Source organism: Vicugna pacos, chromosome 6, assembly GCF_048564905.1.
Source record: "Vicugna pacos chromosome 6, VicPac4, whole genome shotgun sequence".
In the NCBI taxonomy this organism is placed as follows: domain Eukaryota; kingdom Metazoa; phylum Chordata; class Mammalia; order Artiodactyla; family Camelidae; genus Vicugna; species Vicugna pacos.
In genome coordinates this window covers 90,114,868-90,134,048 of record NC_132992.1, presented here as the reverse complement: position 1 = coordinate 90,134,048, position 19,181 = coordinate 90,114,868, and the positions used below count along the sequence as shown (strand labels likewise).

At 46.2% G+C, this 19,181-nt stretch overlaps 1 long non-coding RNA gene across 2 annotated transcripts in view; it reads left to right on the top strand.

The window, feature by feature from the left end:
• Positions 1-18,797, top strand: part of LOC140697195 (uncharacterized) — a 38,031-nt gene extending 19,234 nt beyond the window's left edge. Inside the window, exons 4-6 of one of the 2 annotated variants that reach the window (XR_012074044.1) lie at positions 6,476-6,588; positions 9,678-9,776; positions 18,490-18,797. This is a non-coding gene — a long non-coding RNA (uncharacterized lncRNA). The remainder of the gene's footprint in view (positions 1-6,475; positions 6,589-9,677; positions 9,777-18,489) is intronic. The other variant, XR_012074043.1, reaches the window with a different exon arrangement.
• Positions 18,798-19,181: the final 384 nt, after the last annotated feature.

Below are 19,181 nucleotides of genomic sequence, written 5' to 3'. Positions count from 1 at the left end.
AAAGGCCAGCTCTGCTCTGTCACCCCTCCTCTCAGATTTTAAATCGTATTACTGTCACCGCTGAACCAGGTGGTAACACTTCTTGCTCGAGTAAAGGACTCTTAGTGAACTTTTATCTTATTTTATACTTTTTCCAAGACTGACAGGACACACAGCCATTCTCCAAAGGAGGAAATTCAGAGACTTAGAATCATCAGGCTTTCTTCCTGTGATGCACTAGCCGTGGACCGGGACTCAGACTTTGGCCTCCTCACTGGGCTAATTTGGCAGCCTTCCGAATGGTCCTCTTCCTCGAGTCTCATTCCAGGAGTCAGCAAACTACAGCCAGTGACCATATCCAGCCCTAGGCCTATTTTTATGGCCCTCAAGCTAAGAATAATTTTATATCTTTTAAAGGGTTGTAAAAACCAACCAACCAAACAAATAATAAAAACAAAGAAGGAAATGCTACAAGGACCACAAAGCCCGAACCGTTTACGATCTGGCCCTTTACGGGCACCGCCTGCTGACGCTTGCTCAGGGACCTTCCCTGCTTTGCGACTTATCTGTCTTCCTCTAGCTCCAAGGACCCCTCCCTGACACAACTCAACCCGTAGTGTCCCAACCCTGCTCAAAGAGCTTTAAAACACCCTGCCTGGAGGTGGTCTGAGAAAATCTAGATTCAAGCCCCAACCCCATTTGGATGCGTTGTGTCCCCCTCCACAGCCTCAGTTTCCTCATCTGCACAATGGGTGAGTGGTCGTGCCAACCCACGGATTCTTTGGGGGCCCGATGACAGTGAGGTGCGTAAATGCCTTTCAAGCTGCGAAGCACAATTCTAAGTGTGAGATTGTTTCATAACGCTTCTGTCCACGGGACAGCGCAGATACCCCAGTGCCTGCTTGGAGGGCTGTCCCCTGGGCGACCCCAGTGTCCTTTTCTGCCTCATTCCTTGTGATCTCCCATGTGACAGGCCACCCACGGGGCTTTGCGCTCACTCCGCCTTGGCTGACACACGCTGCATCTCCGTATCCTCCTGCCTTCGAGTCCTACCTGAAGGTCGAGGTTCACGCCGAGGAGGCATAAGGCGGGGGGCGGGGGGGATGAGCCTTGTGTGATTCCTGGAATCTGTGCGGGGGCATTTGGAGAGAGGGAGGCTGCGACTGGAGCGCTCCCCGCTCAGCGGGCCTGTGCTCCAGGCCCTCGAAGGCATTAACCATTTCAGTCTGTGAGCCAGTCTTAAATCTCCGCCTCCCTTTCTTTCTTTTTTCTTCTCTCTCTTTCCAACACTGCAGCATGACACAGTGCCTGCTGTGCAGTAAAAATATTTTGGCTGTCTCCCTCTTAAAAACTTTCTAAAAATACACAGAGGCATCTCGCAGGCACACATGGCTTTGGTGGGTGCCTTCCAGGTGACAGAAACACAAGGCAAGCACACATCCCCCCTCGGAACCAGAGGGACAACCCCTGGCTCAGTCTTCCAGACAAGACGCTAGTGAAGAGGCAGCCGTGATTGATGTGGGGCAAAAATTCACCCTCTCTGCTGGCCATTTGGAATCTGCAGCAATCTTGTTTGCTTGGAGAAATCAGGAGGAACATGCCTTACATGAAAGTAAAATATGATCCATCCCTTCTGTGTTGTAAGATCTGCTCAAGGTAATAAAAATAAAAAGTTCTGAAATGTTCCCCTCTTTAGAACCCTGGGTTTCTTGCCTGAACTTGGTTCAGCCTTTGTCTTGCTGATAGAGAGGCACCGTAGGGTCCTGGAAGATCACGGAGCAGAGAGCCCGTGAGACACCTGCCACTAACCTCGGGCAAGTCATGGGTTGTCTCTGAACCTCAGTCTCTTTTGCTAAAAATTGAGAGGCTTTAATTAAATGACTTATCAGACCTCTTCCAGCTCAGAAATTCCCATACTCTATCAGCTGTCTAATATTTAAGACGTAATATGGGTTTAGAAAACAAGACAGTTTCTTTCACTGCTAATAGTTACAACTTGGCAAAATGGTACATGTGGTTTTCATTCAGTGTCCTCTTCACCACTGGGGTGGTGGTTGTGGAAGAGAATATGTACTTATTCAGGGATCCCTGTGTGTTGGATGTTTATAGCATGCCATTGTGGTTGATACCATTCCCATTTCACAGACAACAACACTGAGGCTAAGTGATGTTGAAATTAACATTCAAATTCGTATCTATGCTACGAGCCCATTCTACTTACAGGGCCCCAGTCTCATTAAATAGTCCAAAATTAAGCAGGCCTTCCATTTATTGGTCTTTCAGGAAATTCTGAGATATGATGCAAATTCTTATTTATGTATGATACATTCTTAAGTAAGAAATTTGGGTGGCAATTGTTTTAATATATTACTTCCTGTGATGTCTTGGTACTGTCTTAGAGTAAAGTTTCTTGCTTATTCTGTTCCCTGACATTAGTAAACCCTCATTTAGGACTCTAAGGAAATTCAGTCTTTTTACAAAATCGAGATTCCTCAATGTGTGCCCTGACTCACTCATTCTGGTACATCTTCGTCACTACGGTAAACAGACTTCCATGATCAGTGCGTTTTGGAAGTATGAGATTAAACAAAGTTACATCGATGTCCTTACAGCAGGGATTCTCAAAGCCTGAGATGCATGGATGTGTATTTGGAATCTCCAAGGAGGTGCCATAATTCGCTGGTTTTCCCAAAGTAATTTCACCCTAGAGCCCTTCCATCAGGGCACTGGTAACCACAGAAATCAGCGCCACCCCTGATTAATCTGCGCTTCTCTTGTTGACACTGAATCCGCATTTTGCTACAACGCTGAGAGAGAATAAATAAGGACATAGTTTAGACACCTTATGGTTTCCAAAGCGTTTATCTTTCTCGGTTTTAAAACAACCCTGAGAGATGGCTATGATTTCTCCATTATATTCACGGAGCAATGAGAATTTCAGTTGAAGATGTACACAGAATAAACACTGTCACCTTCCCTTACTTCTGTGAACACAAGGGGAAGACAGAGAAAGTACTAGGACAGCGTGCTGCACACACAGCAGTCCTCTGAGGCAAGCACGGGGGGGTCCGATACCAGACATGGAATATTTCCCGAAAAGAGGTCACTTGTGGTGCTTGGCGTGGTCGGAATCCCTGAGGCCCAAGGAGGTGCTGGGAAGAGTCCAGCCACAGATGTGAGGCTGGGTCACGGCTTTGAGTCCTAGAAGGGCTGGGGCCACAACTGAGGTCTGGGTGTGGCTGAGGACTGCACTTCACCCATAAATCTGCAGTGAGGGCTGGAGATCTGCTACCTGACCCTCGTGTCTGGAGTCTGCACTGCTGCCTGTCTACCCAGGCGTGGGTAGCTTGAGCCCTCGCTAGGGACCTGAGCAGTGCCTTTTGCCTGTGGCAAGGTCTGGAGCCACCAAAGACTGTCCTGAGATAAGTCCAGCCATGAGAGAAGGAAAGAAGGCTATGGAGGAAAAAGCACTTTGAAATTATAACGGAGGGTTAGGACAGAAAAGGCAGTGATCACTTCCAAATATAAGAATATATTTTTTGAAAATAAAAAGTACCTTAGAAGATGCGCTTAACAAAGGAAACATCCAACGTCATAATAGGACAGAGAGAGAACAAGCTAGAAGAGTTAAGAGCCAGAGATGAGCTGTCCAGAAGCCACAGCATCTGTCCAGTAGGAGTTCTAGGAGGAGAGACTGGGCGGGACGGAGCCCAGGACGCGTGTGCGGAGTGCAGAGGATGCGCTGCACGGACACTCCAATAGCTGACTGACGTCCCCTAGAAAAACCTCTAAACACAGCAGATAAAGAGAAAACCTTACAAGATAGCAGAAGAAATAAAAAAAAAAAGTAGATTTCCAACAAAAGGGTGGACACCACATTGACCTCAGCTTTCTTAGCAGCAGGACTGGATGCCAGAGTTATGATCCAGTAATATATTCAAAAAGCAAAGAGCTTTCTGTGATGGATACTTTACTCCTTCCATGTAGTTTTCAAGGTGAGGATAATAGAAAAGAAAGAGATGTAATGGTATACACAGACTGGAAGCTGATCCCAGATCCTCTCTGGCAGAACAAGATGTCCTAGAGTGGGGGTCAACCCAGCATGGCCAAATCCAGCCCACCACCTGGTTTTGTATGGTCTGTGGGCTAAGAATGGATTTTATACTTTCAGATGATTGAAAAGAAATTGGAAGAACAATAAGATTTTGTCACACATGCGAATGATATGGAGTGCAAGTTTCAGTGTCCATAAATAACACCTCCTGGAGCACAACCATGGTGTCTGCGGCTGCTTTCAAGCTACAGAGGCCGAGTTGAACAGTTGCAACAGAGACCATATGGCTTCTAAAGCCCCAAATATTTACGATCTGGTCTTTTATAGAAAAGATTTGCCCACCCTTCTTTAGCAAGAAAAAATAGGCACCCAGGAAAAAGGAATTGGCTGCAAGACATGAGAGCAAACAATCTCATTGATGAATATTATAAGAAATCTAAATAAACACTATTAGCTAACAATCAGAGCATAATAATAGTTCTTTTTAACATTTAAGATGTGTAGAAACAAGCTGAAACTACATTTCAGACAACAATGTAACGGGGTCAGGGGTTTTGGGGAAAAAAGCAAACAATCTATGCAGACTGTCTTGCTTAGGACAGTGGAGATGATGATGATATTTGTATTTTTCAGAAAAAAAATTAATATGTACACTGAAATTTTTGAGACATTAAAGAATAAAAAGAATGTAAAACTGCTAAATTAGTAGGAGTAAAACAAACAAACAAAAGCATTAAAGAGGCCTCCATCATCACTTACATGTGGAATCTAAAAAGGAGACACAGATGAGCTTATTTACAAAATGGAAACACACTCACAGGCAAAGAAAACAAACTGATGGTTACCAGGTGGGGGAAGGGGGTAGGAATAAATTAAGAGTTGGGATTAGCAGATACAAACTACTGTATATAAAATAGATAAACAGCAAGTGTATACTGTGTGGCACAGGAACTGTATTCAGCATCTTGCAGGGACCCATAATGTAGAAGAATAGGAAAATGAATGTACGTGTGTCCATGTATGACTGAAACGTGGTGCTGGGCGCCAGAAATCGACACAACATTGTAAACTGACTACATTTCAATTAAAAAAAAAAACCTCCATCAATAAAGAGAGAGAGGGGGAAAAATAAGAAAGCAAACAAGGAGCATCATAGAAAGTATAACAAAGGCAGAAATCAGCCCCAAACTTGAGTAATTTCAATGCAGAACAAATTAAAACTCACCGAAAATGGACCCACCAAAATAGGACAAAATGCGTTTTACAAGAGATCCGACTAAACAAATAGCTCCGAAGACTAAAAGATGGAGAAAGACATCCAGGCAAAACTCTCAGCTAAAGAAAGCCGGTAGATCTGTATTAACACCTGGAAAAAAAGGAATTAAAGGGGAAAAAGAGGACAGAGAAGATGCTACTTGATGAGAAAAGGGCTCATTCGTAGTGGCACTCTTAAAAATGTGAAAACCGTTTTTGCTCTACAGGCCTAACAGAAACAGCCTGATGGTCTGGATTTGGCCACCTGCTCAAAGTCGTCACTGGGCTGCAAAGTCATAGAAACTTCATTCTCCAGAAAGAAAGAAATTTGGGAGCGAGCAAGGCGCCGGTGGGAAGGCAGGTGGAGAGGGAGAGACGCGTTTTTGCTCTGAGCACCGTCCCCACCAGGTGTTCAGCTGGGACGACCTCAGCGCAGCTCACAGAGAACGTGGGTCCTGCACCACGATCCATAGGGACAAGTGAAGAGCCTTGAAATTCTACTTTCTAATCCACAGGATAAAGATTCACCCAGCTAGAATTTTTAGATGCAAGGAGGGTGTGGGTGGCGGGGGCCCCTGCCTTTGAGTCCCAGCTCCGCTCCATCCCGGCCCTGTGCCTGCAGACACGGGATTTCCAAACCCTGCTCCTTGGCTATCTTTTTGCTGCTGGTCCCTAATTGTGCTGTGGCTGTGGTTTGCATGATACCTATTTTGGGAGGAGAGGAGAGGATTAGATTTAGTACATGATCAATTCTTATAAATGTCCGTGTGTACCAAACGTAAAAGATTGGTGTTTCCTGTCTGCTGGGTGTACACATTTTCCGCATCTGTCAGGATTTCTGTCAGTAATACCATACCTGTACATAGGTGTGCTGGACATCAGCAGTTCGACAGCGATATTCAGCTCTGCTGTATATTTCACTTGTCCTACATCTGTTTAATCATTGCTTTCTTTAGATATGTTAGAGAAGCTGATTTGGGTCAGGGATTTATCCTTTTCCCCCTGGAAGTGCAATTGAGCTTTTTGTTTTTGTAACTTGGGAGTTATATTATTAGGTGCTAGGAGGAAAAAAAAAAACAAGAATTTTCTTTCCTCCCAAGATCCAATCCCCATACCTTCCTAGTAGAACCCCTACATTGTTGGAAGGAGAAAACACCTAACTTAGCAATAATATTTCCCCCAAAACAGAAAAGAAGAAGTGTTGGTGAAGATGTGGGGAAATTGGAATCCTTGAGCATTGTTGGTGGGAATGTGAAATGGTACAGCCTCTGTGGAAAACAGAATGTCAGTTACTCAACAAGGTAAATGTAGACTCACCATAAGACACAGCAATTCCACTTCCGGGTCTGTACCCAGAAGAACTGAAGGAAGGTTCTTGGACAGATCAGCCTTGTACATGTTCAGTGTTCATTTTCAAGTTCAGTGTTGTGCAGATCAGTGTTGACATGATGTACAATCTTGTCCATCAGTGTTCATAGCAGCCTTATTCACAACAGCTGAATGTGGAAACAACCAAATATCCATCAACAGATGAATGGGTAAACAAAATGAAATAATAGTCTATCTCTAGGATGGAATATTATTCAGCCTTTAAAAAGGATGACATTCTGACACATGATAAAACATGGATGATCCTTAAGGACACTATGCTGAGTGAAATAAACCAGACATAAAATGACAAATATATAGGATTCCACTCAAATGAGCCACCAAGAATAGGCGCATTTGTAGAGACAGAGAATAGAGCAGTGGTTTCCAGGGGCTGAGGGGTGGAGGACATGGAGGTTAGTGTTAAATGGGGGCAGTGTTTTTTGTTTGGGATGATGTTAAAGTCCTGCAGATGGATGCTGGTGATGGTGGCACAACATGGTGAAGGTACTTAATGCCATTGAATTGTATGCTTATAAATGATCAAAATGGTAAATTTTATGTTATGTCTATTTCACCAGAATAAAAATAATATAAAATCATATTTCCCACCATCTTGGCCAATAGGATGTAGGCAAAGGTAGTCGGATGAGGCTTCGAGGAGAGGCCCACTCCCGGGCTTTGTCTGTCCTTTCCTGTCTGTCTTTCCTTCTGTCTCTGTGCACATCCCCCTGGAGTGAGGGGCCACCACTTGGGATCCCTGTGTGTTTCCCCCTGCAGAGCTTGTGGCGGGACATCCAGGTGTTCACTTGGCTCAGGAGTCCTGGACCAGACTCTGACATGAGGGACATGAGGAGCGTTGACTCAGCTCTGCCTTCCCTTTGTCAGAACTCCTTCACCGTACCCCAATCTCATGATGTGGCTTCCCTGGAATGCAGCAGGGGCAGCGGCACGTTAGAGAATTAATTGCATTCGGCTTTAAGGCCTGGGACTAATTGATACGCAGCTCTAAGTGCAGTGCCTGGAGACGAGGTATCGCAGGGCTGCTGTGGGGAGTGACTCCTCCTGTGACCACTTGACTTCCTCCTGACTTTCTCCTGGACCCTCCCCTGCGTCACACTCCCGTTGAGGGATCATTAACCCCAGGGGCTGGTTTGCAGCCCCAGATGACACACCTCTTAACAGACAGAGCTGAGAGCCAGACGAGGATCAGTCAGCTTTGAGTGTCTTTTCTTTCTGAATCTGTTCCTCTCGTCCAGGAAAAAAAAAAATAATCTACACTCGTTCTTAGAATTCTGCTCTTTTGTCCCCAAAGGACGGCTCAGAGGCTTATTCTTGTTAGAGGAAGAAGGACGGAAGGTGTGCATCTTTTTCAAGGGGAACGTGTGCCTGCTCAGAAGCTTCCCAACTGATGCAAGTTTGGGGTGGCAGGCTCTCTGCCTGCTTCTAAAGTTAGCCCGTTTCCTAATATCCGGCCTCGACCTCCATGGGAGGTTCCAGATTCTACCAAACAGCAGGGACCTTTTGTTTGCAATTTTGGGTGCCCCTCAAATCACAAAGCTCTGGTCCCCTTTCTTCTCTCCTTTTTCATTGCCTGGATGAATCTTAATTGCCACCTGAAATTCTCTAACAAATCATCGGTAATGAGATCTGCATTCATTGGAGAAAACAGTTCTGTTCGGAGCACTGTGCTATTCACGGGGAATTGTGAAAACAAAGTCTTCGTTCTTCACCAGCTCACAGTCTGGTAGAAAGTGTGATATATAAACACATAATGATGATTAATATTTATTAGAGGCTTACTATTACATACGTTGTCATTTAATCCTTTACACGGTAACCTCATTTAATCCTCAAATCAAACTACTGTACAAGGAACGTATCATTATCAGCCCATTTTGGGGATGTGGGGGTTTCAGATGAGAAAGGAGGAGGTACAGATGGATTCCCTCCCTGATCCTGGGATGGCAAAAGCCACGCTCCTACAGTAGGTGATGAGACCACTTGCATTAGGATGTAAAGCTTGCCTAATTAAAGGATGAAGGAGGGTGGTCTAGATTGTACCAGTGACATTTTAGGGCAGGCTGCTTAGAGTAAACTAAACTAAATTTTGAAGGATGAATCACAATTCACCAGGGAGAGGATAAGGGAAGCAAAGATCCGCAGTCCCAGTGCACCTTGGCGTGTTACACAGGTGCAAATAGCTTAGCATCACTAATACTGTTAGCAAATTTGGGGGGCAAGTGGGGTGCAAGGAGCAAAGGTGGGCCCAAGTTGAGGGTGGGAAGCAAGGGGACCAGGTCACGGGCACCTTGCTAAAGGGCTTGGGCATCTTCCTGTGGGAGATGGAAGATGCAGACATGTTTCAGCAGGGGCTGGTGGGATGGCTGACCCACGTGACACCATTTCATGGGGCTGGGCACATAGTAGGTGCTCAATTCCTGCCTGTAAAACAAACCGATTTGCTCTGGAGTCATCTCTGAGTTTTCAGTTTTGATTGTTCATTAACACAAGAAGGAAACTGCAGTAAAAGCCAACAATATGTCTATTCCATGCCCATGTCTGTTTTAGACCATTCACGGAATAATTATCGGGGTGGCTAACAATGGATGATTTATTATAAATATCAGCTTTGCTGCTTGTTAATTCAGAACCAAGATATTTGCCCATTTCCATCCCAAAGGGAGAAATCTAGTTAGTTTGTTCCCCATATTATAACTATGAAATTAAATTAAATGAACTGAATGAAATGCATGGGGGTAAATAAACTATTCAATTTAATTCAAACGATGAGAATAATACTGAATACATCTATAGTTGGCTAAATAAACCAATTAACTGTTTTTTCTTTAGATAGCACACGCCAATAGTGCAGATACGACAAAAGGGGAAAAAAAGGATAAAAGAAAAATAACTTGTCTTAATTAGATGCCATCCAATTGGGTCTTGGGTCATCGTCCTGGCTGGTCACCTTGGTTGGTCCTGACATTGGCTTCAGGCATGTCTCTTTCTTGCCTTCCAGGATTTTATCACTAATTGAGAGAAATAAGCTGATGGCGTTGAAGACAAGGTGGCTTCATTCCTCTAGCACACGCCTGGAGAATGACACGTCATGGGGAGGGTGAGCACAACCAGATGTATTATGCTAAAAGGGTTTCGGGCTCCAGGGTCGAGTGGACCTAGGCTTCAGTTCATGGCTAGGTGGTCTTAGGCAGGTTACACAGCCTCAGTCTCCTCATCTCTAAAATGGGAACAGTAACAGTGACCATTTCCTGTGACGGTGCTGAGCATTAAACGAGGCAGTGATATAAGACATAGGCCAGTGTCAGGTGCGTGAACGCCACATAGCTGGCTCTGCTTCCCGCTGGCCTGGGCTTTAACCTGCCTGGGACTATGGAGATGCTTTGTTCTGAGAGTCAGGAGAACTAAATTCTTTCAACTCCTGTTTCCTTTTTTTAAAATCTAGTTTTTTATTGATGTGTAGTTGATTTACAATGTTAGTTTCAGATGTACAGCAAAGCGATTCAGTTATATATATATATATATATTTATACACACATATATATATTCAGATTCTTTTCCATTATGGATTATTACAAGGTATTCAGTATAGTTCCCTGTGCTCTGCAGTAGGTCGTTGTGGCTTGTCTGTTTTATATATAGTAGGGTGTGTCTGTTAATCCCAATGATATCACTTATATGAGAATCTAAAAAACATACAAATTTTATATGCAAACCAGAATTAGACTCACGGACCTAGAAACAAACTATAGTTACCAAAGGGGAAAGGTGTGGGTGAGATAAATCAGGAGTTTGTTATCAACGACTGTTTCTTGAGTACCTACTGTGTGCCTGGCTTTTGACTCAAGATAGAGGGGGTGGCAGGTGGATGAATGAGACCCCCAGGGGTCTATAGTCTAGCAAATGAGTTGAGGATGGGTCTAAACACATCACAGAATTGGAATTTGGCAAGGACCTGCTGAGTGGGGGTTCAGAGGTTAGCCAGGCTCTGATTAATGTCTTGGCTCGAGAAGTCACTGGTGGCGAGGGTCTCAGGAAGCTGGGATGTATTCTCTGGCTGTAGTTTGAAGCCCGACAAAGCAAGTTCCTGCCCCTACCTGACATCGATTCTTGGTGAACTGAAGTCAGTTCAGGGTACACTCGGGGAAGAGGGGATGAGGGCTTCTTCAGGTTGGCCCAGAGGTCAGGATCGGCAGAGAGGAGAGTGAGAAAGAGAAGATCTGCCACCAGCAGAGGCAACCAGGACCCATGTTGGGATCCCAGTCCAGTCCCAGCAAGGCACAAGAGCTTTTCCCTGCTGGGGCCTCAGTTTCCATACCTGTGAAGTGGGTGCAGGTGGGAGATGTTTGCCTCCAGTTCTGAGACCGTTTAGGGAGAAATTCTTGAGCTATGAGGGCAGCTGTGTTCTCCAGAGAGAGAAAATTAGCTATGCATTCTTTGGACCCGACTTTGTGAGTGCCGGCCGCTGCGTGGACTGAAGTTGGTGCAGGGTAGAGCGAGGCTGAGCCCAGAAGCCTGCAGTCCAGTGGGTCACAGAGAAACACAATAATACTCATGGAAGATGGACAAGTGCCAAAGTGTAGAGCACTGGGCCGGGGGCAGTAACCATGATGGAAATGGTACCCAAGCCAGCCTCAGGCAAATCAGCAAACACTTTCTGGAGGAGCTGGAGCCTCCTATGAGTCAGGAAAGACACACACAGATCAAGGGGGTGGAAAGTGTGAAGTCGCCTGGTGTACAGTCTAAGCTCTTCGGTGTGGCTGGAATAGAAAGACGCGAGGACATAGAGAGAGGCCAGGTCCAGATCGGGAAGGCAGTCTAAGTTTTGCTAAGGAACTGGGACTGGGTCCTCTGGATGCAAGGTGACCTTGAGGGTGAGTAGAAATTGTAGTGTTGCAGAAAAGGAATTGAGAAAACTTGAGAGAACATCTTTAGGAGGCTGGGAATGCAGGAGAGGGAGTGGTGGCCCTACTTTCTGTCTTGAGCAACTGGGGGTGGGTGGAGGTACCCAAACCACAGGGGGCAGAAATCGAAGGAGGTGAGAGCGGCCGATTTGGAGCTGCAGGCGTGAGGAGCTGGGAAGCTTCCAGAAGAGAAGAGGGCAAGTTGTAGGTCCAGAGCTCAGAGAGGGAGAGGCTTCAAGATGGCTTCAATTTGGATGCTAAGATGGCCCAAAAATAGCAAGAAAGGAGGGACACAGAACCAATGGCATTTGGTGCTTCACTGGAAGATGAGCAAGCCCTCTCTCCCTCTCCCCACCCTCTGCTGTGATCTGGGCACCCCCAAGCGGCTCCAGTCCTCCCAGCCTTGGAGAGAGAAGGGCAGCTCGGGGTCTGTTCCCCTCGTTCAGTTTTAATCTCCATCTTTAAACAGAGAAGAAAATCACTAACGGGTGAGGAGACAGCGTTTGACTGAAACCTGATAATCCTCCCCCCAAGTGCCCTGCGGACACGTTGTCCTTCCCCCAAGTGCCCTACGGACACGTTGTCCTCCCCCCAAGTGCCCTACGGACACGTTGTCCTCCCCCTAAGTGCCCTACGGACACGTTGCTCTTCCCCCAAGCTCCCTTAATTCCACGTGGACGTTAACGACAGCGTGTGGAGTGAGCTTCTCCAGAAGAGCCCATCTGATCTCCGGAATGCCAACACGCGACGTTGTGTGGGTTCTGCTGAGGGTCCCAGGGTGCCCGGCGGCTGCCCCTGCCGGGCGTCCTCCCGGGGAGGGAGAAAGAGGGGGTGTGGTGTCTGGGCCACTCCAGGAGGATAGCGAAGGGCACTGCACACATCGACGCCCGACACCTCTTCTCCCCTGTGCCTTTGCTGAGAAGCTACTGCATGTTTTTGTCTCTTTGCTTCTGTTTTAAATCAGGGAATTTCTCTTTCTTAATATTTGATTAAAGCAGAGTTGATTTACAATGTTGCGTTAGTTTCTGGTGTATAGCATCGTGATTCGGTGATACATGTGTATGTATTCTTTTTTCATATTCTTTTTTGTTATAGGTTATCACAGGATACTGAATATAGTTCCCTGTGCTGTACTGTAGGACCTTGTTGTTTATCTATTTTATTTACAGTAGTTTGTATTTGTTAATCCCAAACTCCTAATTTATCCCTCCCCACCGCCTTCCCTTTGGTAACCACAAGTTTGTTTTCTAGGTCTGCGAGTCTGTTTCTGCTTTGTAAATAAGTTCATTTGTCTCATTTTTTTAGATTCCACATACCGGTGATGTCATGTGATGTTTGTCTTTCTCTATCTGACTTACTTCACTTCGTATGAATATCTCTATGTCCACCCATGTTGCTGCAGACGGCAAAATTTCATTCTCTTTTATGGCTGGGTAGTATTTCACTGAATATATATACCACATCTTCTTTATCTGTCATTTGTTGATGGACATTTGGGTGCTTCCATGTCTTGGTGATTGTAAGTAGTGCTGCTATAAACAGTGGGGTGCATTATCTTTTTGAATTTGAGTTTTCTCCAGATATATGCCCAGGAATGGGAAATCTATTTTTGGTTTTTTAAGGAATCTCATACTGTTTTCCATAGTAGTTGCACCAAATTACATTTCCACCAGCAGTAGGAGGGTTCCCTTTTCTCCACAGCCTCTCCAGCATTTGTCGTTTGTGGACTTTTGAATGATGGCCATTCTGACTGGTGCGAGGGGACACCTCATTGTAGTTTTGATTTCTATTTCTCTGATAATTAGTGATGTTGAGCATCTTTTCACGTGCCTGTTTGCCATCAATCAGGGAATTTCTGACTCTTCCTCAGAAGCGTTCACTAGCTCTGAATGATGCCCTGATCTAGAGGTTAAACCTGGCTTCCAGAACCTCATAGCTCCCCCTTCACTCCACTTCCAATTCTGATCTGTCTATCCAGACTTAGGTCTTGATCTGCCCTGTGACAGGAGCCTGTCAGCTTGGCCCAGGGGACAGGGAGGTTGGGGAGGGCTGGACCAGTCGCCTCTTCACCCCTCCGTGTCTCCCCAAGCCTCACACGTGTTCTCACGTGTACAGGTGCTCATAAGGTTTGCTGAGACAACACTTGCTTCCCCGAGCAAATCTCCTTGCCTTGTTCACGTGGCGACCCTGGCCTCGAAGCCCCTTCCCCCACTGCTTTTCAAACATCTGTTCCCTCATCAAAATCCAGCTCCAAAGTGCCTTTCTCTAGAAGCCTTCCCCAGTGTCCCCACCACGGACCCACCGTCAGTCCCTCAGCACCAGGCCCCCGAGTGTTTCTGAGTGTATTCCTCCTGTTTCTAAACCAAGCCCTCCACGCCCAGGACCCAGAGGAGGACTGTGTGACCCTTGGGTGCCCCTAGGAACATCTTTTCAGCCACCAGCTCCTCTCCCACGCTCTGGGTCTTGCAAATACTGTGTCTTGCACAGAGTTGTCGCAGGGACGCCCACTCTCAGAGGGTCCCGCAGGCTTAGCTGGAGGTGCTCTCTGTGTCAGGGCTTGTTGCCGTGACCCCCTTCTCCAACCCCACGCAGGGTCGCATTTTCACTCTACGTCGCCTCTGGCGTTTTGCAGCCAGCATTTCCCTTGATACAACACCTTGGTGGAAACTGTCAATTTACTGTTTCCACACGAAGGTACTGGTCACCTACTTTTCTGCAAAAGAATCCCCTCTCCAGTCTCGCTCACCGCCCAGTGACATACAGCTAGTGCACAATCAGCCATCAGAGGATGGCTCTGGCTATCACGTCAGTCTGAACGTAGTATGACGTGGCAGGCGTGGCTCGGTGAACTGGAATGACAAACTCTGAGTGGTCTTCACATGACAGCTTAGCGACCTTGGACGTGGTGTGGGGGCTGCCCTACAAGCACGGGACCGGCCTGGGGAAGGGGAGGTGGATTAGCCCAGAGACCCTGCTAACCACTGGGCAACCATCATCTCCTGGGTTATGTTGCCTGCACCCCAGACTCAGCTGTGTGCCAGGCTCCCGCTAGGTTCTGGAGTTATAACCAGGGGTTCACTAGTTTCCTTACCACAAATGAGCCAAGTCTGTTGGAAGACACAACCATGTCCACAGGTCAAACGTCACCCAGTGGACACTACCTACATGGACTAACCCACCGCACATTTAAGAAGACAATGCCAGAGATTTTTCTCATCTGTCAGTTGAAGTTATCTTTTATTTGACTTCTACAGACACAGCAAGAAGCTGGGAGAGTGAGGCAGCGAAAGGCCCATGACTTTGACCTTCACTGTCTACGTGACCATGGATGCATTATTCCACCTCTTTGAGCCTGTGGTTTCTTCTGTGAAGTGGGGACCAATCTGCCAGCTTGTTTAGAGACTTGATGCTCGTGTGTGTGCAACGCCGGTCCATAAAAGCTGGCCTTCCCTGGATGCTAGTCGTGACCCCAGTTAGTCTCATCCGCAGCTGGCAGTCGACCTGCAGAGTGACAGACGATGGGCAGGCATCCTGCACAGGAGACGCTGGCTGCCGCCTGTGTGTTCTTACTGCTGTGGGGCCAGAGGAATCGGAGGCGCTTTGTCCCATTGCTTTTCTAACTCTTGCTCTTTCCTCTAACATGATGTCCATAGAAGCTCTCTCGGGACCTTTGAGAAGCTCCACTTAGAGTCTCATTAAATCTCCGCTGGTCCCACTTAAAGGACCAAAGCAAGAGGAAGTGGCAGCGTGGATGAAGATCTTCCACTGGTCCCAGATGGCACGCTGGCTGCTCGTTCAAGGGATGGGGGCCTTTCTGCAGAGCTGCAGATGCAGGAGGGGTCTGCGCGGAGCCAGGACGCAGTGCTTGGGACCACATAGGGCACAGCTCGGTGGATTTGCCTTTGTGTCCTTGGGACCTGGGGGAGGGCAGGGACCTAGCCTTGATGACCCACCCAACATGATGCTACCTTAGCGCGGGTCACCCCTCTCCTGAGCCTGACCTGGGGTTGTTCAGCCCTGCCTTAAATATTCCAGAGGAAAGAAGCTCACCCACCCCAACAAGCATCCATGACACAGAAATGATAAAAGTCTCCTTCACGTTGCACCAGTGCTCTTATTCTTGTAAATTCCACAAATTCATTTCATGTTGAGGGAAGTGTAATTGAAATTTGGACTCTGGAATCTGACAACCCAATTGTCTCTCCATTTGATGAGCAACTTAAAAACAGTGACTGGTCTTGTCTATATTTATATCACCAGTGGACAGAAGAGTGGCCGTTGGCTGCCTGGTCAAGGCTAGAAACAAAGCCTGTTACAAATGTGACTGAATGAATGAATGAGTGAATGAATAAATTGTGGGTTGACTCTATCTCCCCAATTTCTTGCTCTGTGATTTATGCAAGGCACATAACCTCTCTGAGCTTCAGTTTCCTATCTGAGAAGCAGAAATATGGCCACTCTCATAATTAATTCTTTCAGCCCTCCCTCCATTCATTCAATTATCATTTCCCATTTCTGTGTGGCAGGCTGTGTGCCAGGTGCAGGGAATTCAATGGCGGGGAAAGAGAATGCAAAGGAGGCCTTCATGAAGCACCCCATGTCACGGGGACACCACCAGTGCCCCACCTCCCACAGGGCTAGGAGAGCAAAAGGAGGGTCAGCACCCAGCACAGCATCATTGTGCGTGAGTGCCCAGACCTACAGTCCCCTTCCCTCACCCAGCCCCACATGCCGCCTCGTTGGATATCTGGAGGCAATGATCCAAGTGTTTGATTCCAGACCCCTAAACCTCTGTGTGCAGGATAAGAACTACTTTGGATGGGGGCTTGGTACATGCCGGAAACAGCTGCCTGGGGCTTGGCATGGGTCATGGGCCCAGTTTCTTCAGGACAGGCACTGGCACAGGGGCCTTTCTGATGGCTCCCAGGGGTGCCACCTCCACTCCCACCTCTGTCCATCACATCACCCTGCTTTGTTGTCTTCACTTCCTTTGATTTCACATTACTCAAGAAAACTCCCTTTTCTTACTTCCTCTCATATCATCCATCCATCCACTTACTTAACTACACTTTACATTTCTGCTTCCTCCACCAGAAACAGTGCAGAGCAGACTCTGTGTCTGCCTTGCTCTCACTGTATCCCCAGTGTTTACCGCAAGGCCAGCCCCATAGATGGCCTTCAATAAATGTTTATTGGCTAGACAAAGAGCCCACAGTACTTACAGCTGTTACTCTTGTGCTGTGGTACTTACGTCTTTCACCTGGTTCTCCTAAGTCTACTTAACAGCTCCTCCAGAAAGAATCCTCATCTCCACTTGCAAAATTCGACAGGCTTTGCATCACACCATCCTTGCATTCTGTGTATGTCTTCATTTCAGCTCTTAATGCAACACAGTGAGACAGCCTGTGCATGCCTGTCTCCTCCACCCCGTCCCCAGAGCAAGGTCAGGGCTTGGTCATGTTCACTTACCTCCATGCTTGACAGAGCTTAGCCCATGGTATGTGATTAGTAAGGGCTTGTTGAACAAGTGAATGAGTGGCCTGATTGGAATTCAACTTTGGACAAAACTGGAAAAAGTCTGAAAGGCTCAATAGCAGGTTGAAGTCCAGGTCTATTTGGGGTGTGGGGAATTTCCAGACATAAGTCCACCTGGCATCTTCCCAGGACAACACAGAGATATTTTCTATTACTTGGTTTTCTAAAGGCTGACGGCAGAGCTACTGAACGTGGCTCTCCAACAGTCCTCGAGAAACTTCAGTCCAGTCATTTTGGCTCTTTAGCCATCAGTACACTAGGCCAACACCCACCATTTTCTTTCATCTTCCATCAATGATTGATTCATATTCATTGGATGAGTCTCACATGCCTGGACTTGTGACAAGGTACTTTACCAAATTAAAAAATATTAATTCTGTCCACCACTCTGAGTGATGGATATTTTATCACCATATTCCAGGGCTTAAAAAAAGGCTCAAAGAACCTACATAATTTGACTAAGATCAAGAAATTCATCCCTAATGAATCTGCCCTGTTGTTGATTTGACTCTAAAGCTCTGATGTTATTTCACTAAGAAGGCACAGAATCATAGTGGAAGTAGGAGATCTTAGATGTCATCTGGTTCCCACTTTCCACCCAACGCAAGGACCTCTTAACGTTTTTTCCCAGAGGCAGCTTACACTTAAGCTGTTACCATTTTCTTGTCTTCTTTCTCACCACTTTCTCGTCATGTCATCACCCCTTTGGCCATCTTTGGCATGTTCGCCATTTTGTCTGGCTGAAAAAAACCTCATAGCTTGTAAGACAGAGCTAAGACATGAACCCAGAACTGCATTGACCACTGTGATGCTCTGCCTTGTATTTCTTAGATTGGGAAAGTCTCCTTCACAAGACAATACATCCTTTTTTTTTTTTATGCCAACTGTAATGGACAGAAAGGTCTTGAATTAGTACATAAAGGACCAACCACTTGAATGGCCCTGGTTTCACTCTGTGGATAAAGTTTTAATTCCTCTGTACACCAAAACCTACTCCTTAGATAATTGACAGCAATGCTCAGTAGAACCTATTTTTAATTTTGTAGTTATTTTATTTAACCCCTCTTACCTGAGCCACACCCAAATTCATCTCATCCCTGGTAAAGTGTGCTGACACAAAGTATAAACTCTCCTCTAAGATGAGGTCTGATATGGGAGCCCCTGTAGACATGGACATAGCGGAAATTGGAGGCGATGATACATTGAGCAGTGTTGTAATGGTGAGCTGGAGAAACTTCTGATGGGTAAAGTTTGGGGGTGGTGAAAGGGTGGACAGTCACTTTGGGCAGTATGTGCCCATGGCCAAAGACTGGGGCAGACAGGCCATGCCTGGGGCACTATCCTCTTCATAAAATGTGAACATTTCTGACTTAGGGTGAAGTCATGTGGTGGAGGAAACAATCATCCCACTCTCAGATCACTTGGATCTAGTCTCAGCTCTGCCGCGAACTTGCTGTGCAACCTTGGCCAATTCACTTTCCTTCTCTGATCTTCAGAGAGACCATCTTAAAAAGAAGAGTTGGATGTAGTGATCTGCATGCTGCTTCCATTGTGAGATTTCTATGAATAGAAGGAGTCAGAGGGAAAAAAGCTAAGATAAACCAAATGTTGATCCCGCCAACCAGTCAAGTGAGCCATTCTTCTCAACCACATTGGAAAATAAAAGGAATGCTACACAGTGATTCTGCCTAAGGGTTTCAGACTTATTTAGAAATATGAGTTTTAATGTAAAATATGGGCATAGCCTCTTTAAGGACTGGACTTAAAAGATAATTAGACAATATAGTTGACCTTGTTACTTGGTACAGTGTCATTTTGATATCAGCTTGAATTTCAAAGGAAATTTCATTGAGTTAGTAAGAATGGTAGGCAATGAACTTATTGCTTAGAACAGTGACCCAGAGCCCAGATACCCTGTTCTGTCTCATACATTGAGGAACAAGGTGAGCTCATGCCTACCATGCTGGCTCTCAACTTTCACCAGACCCCAGCTTATATTTTGAGGCAGATTATTACCATGTGGGGTTCATAGGAAAGTAATGCTTTACTACATGAACTTAATCAGT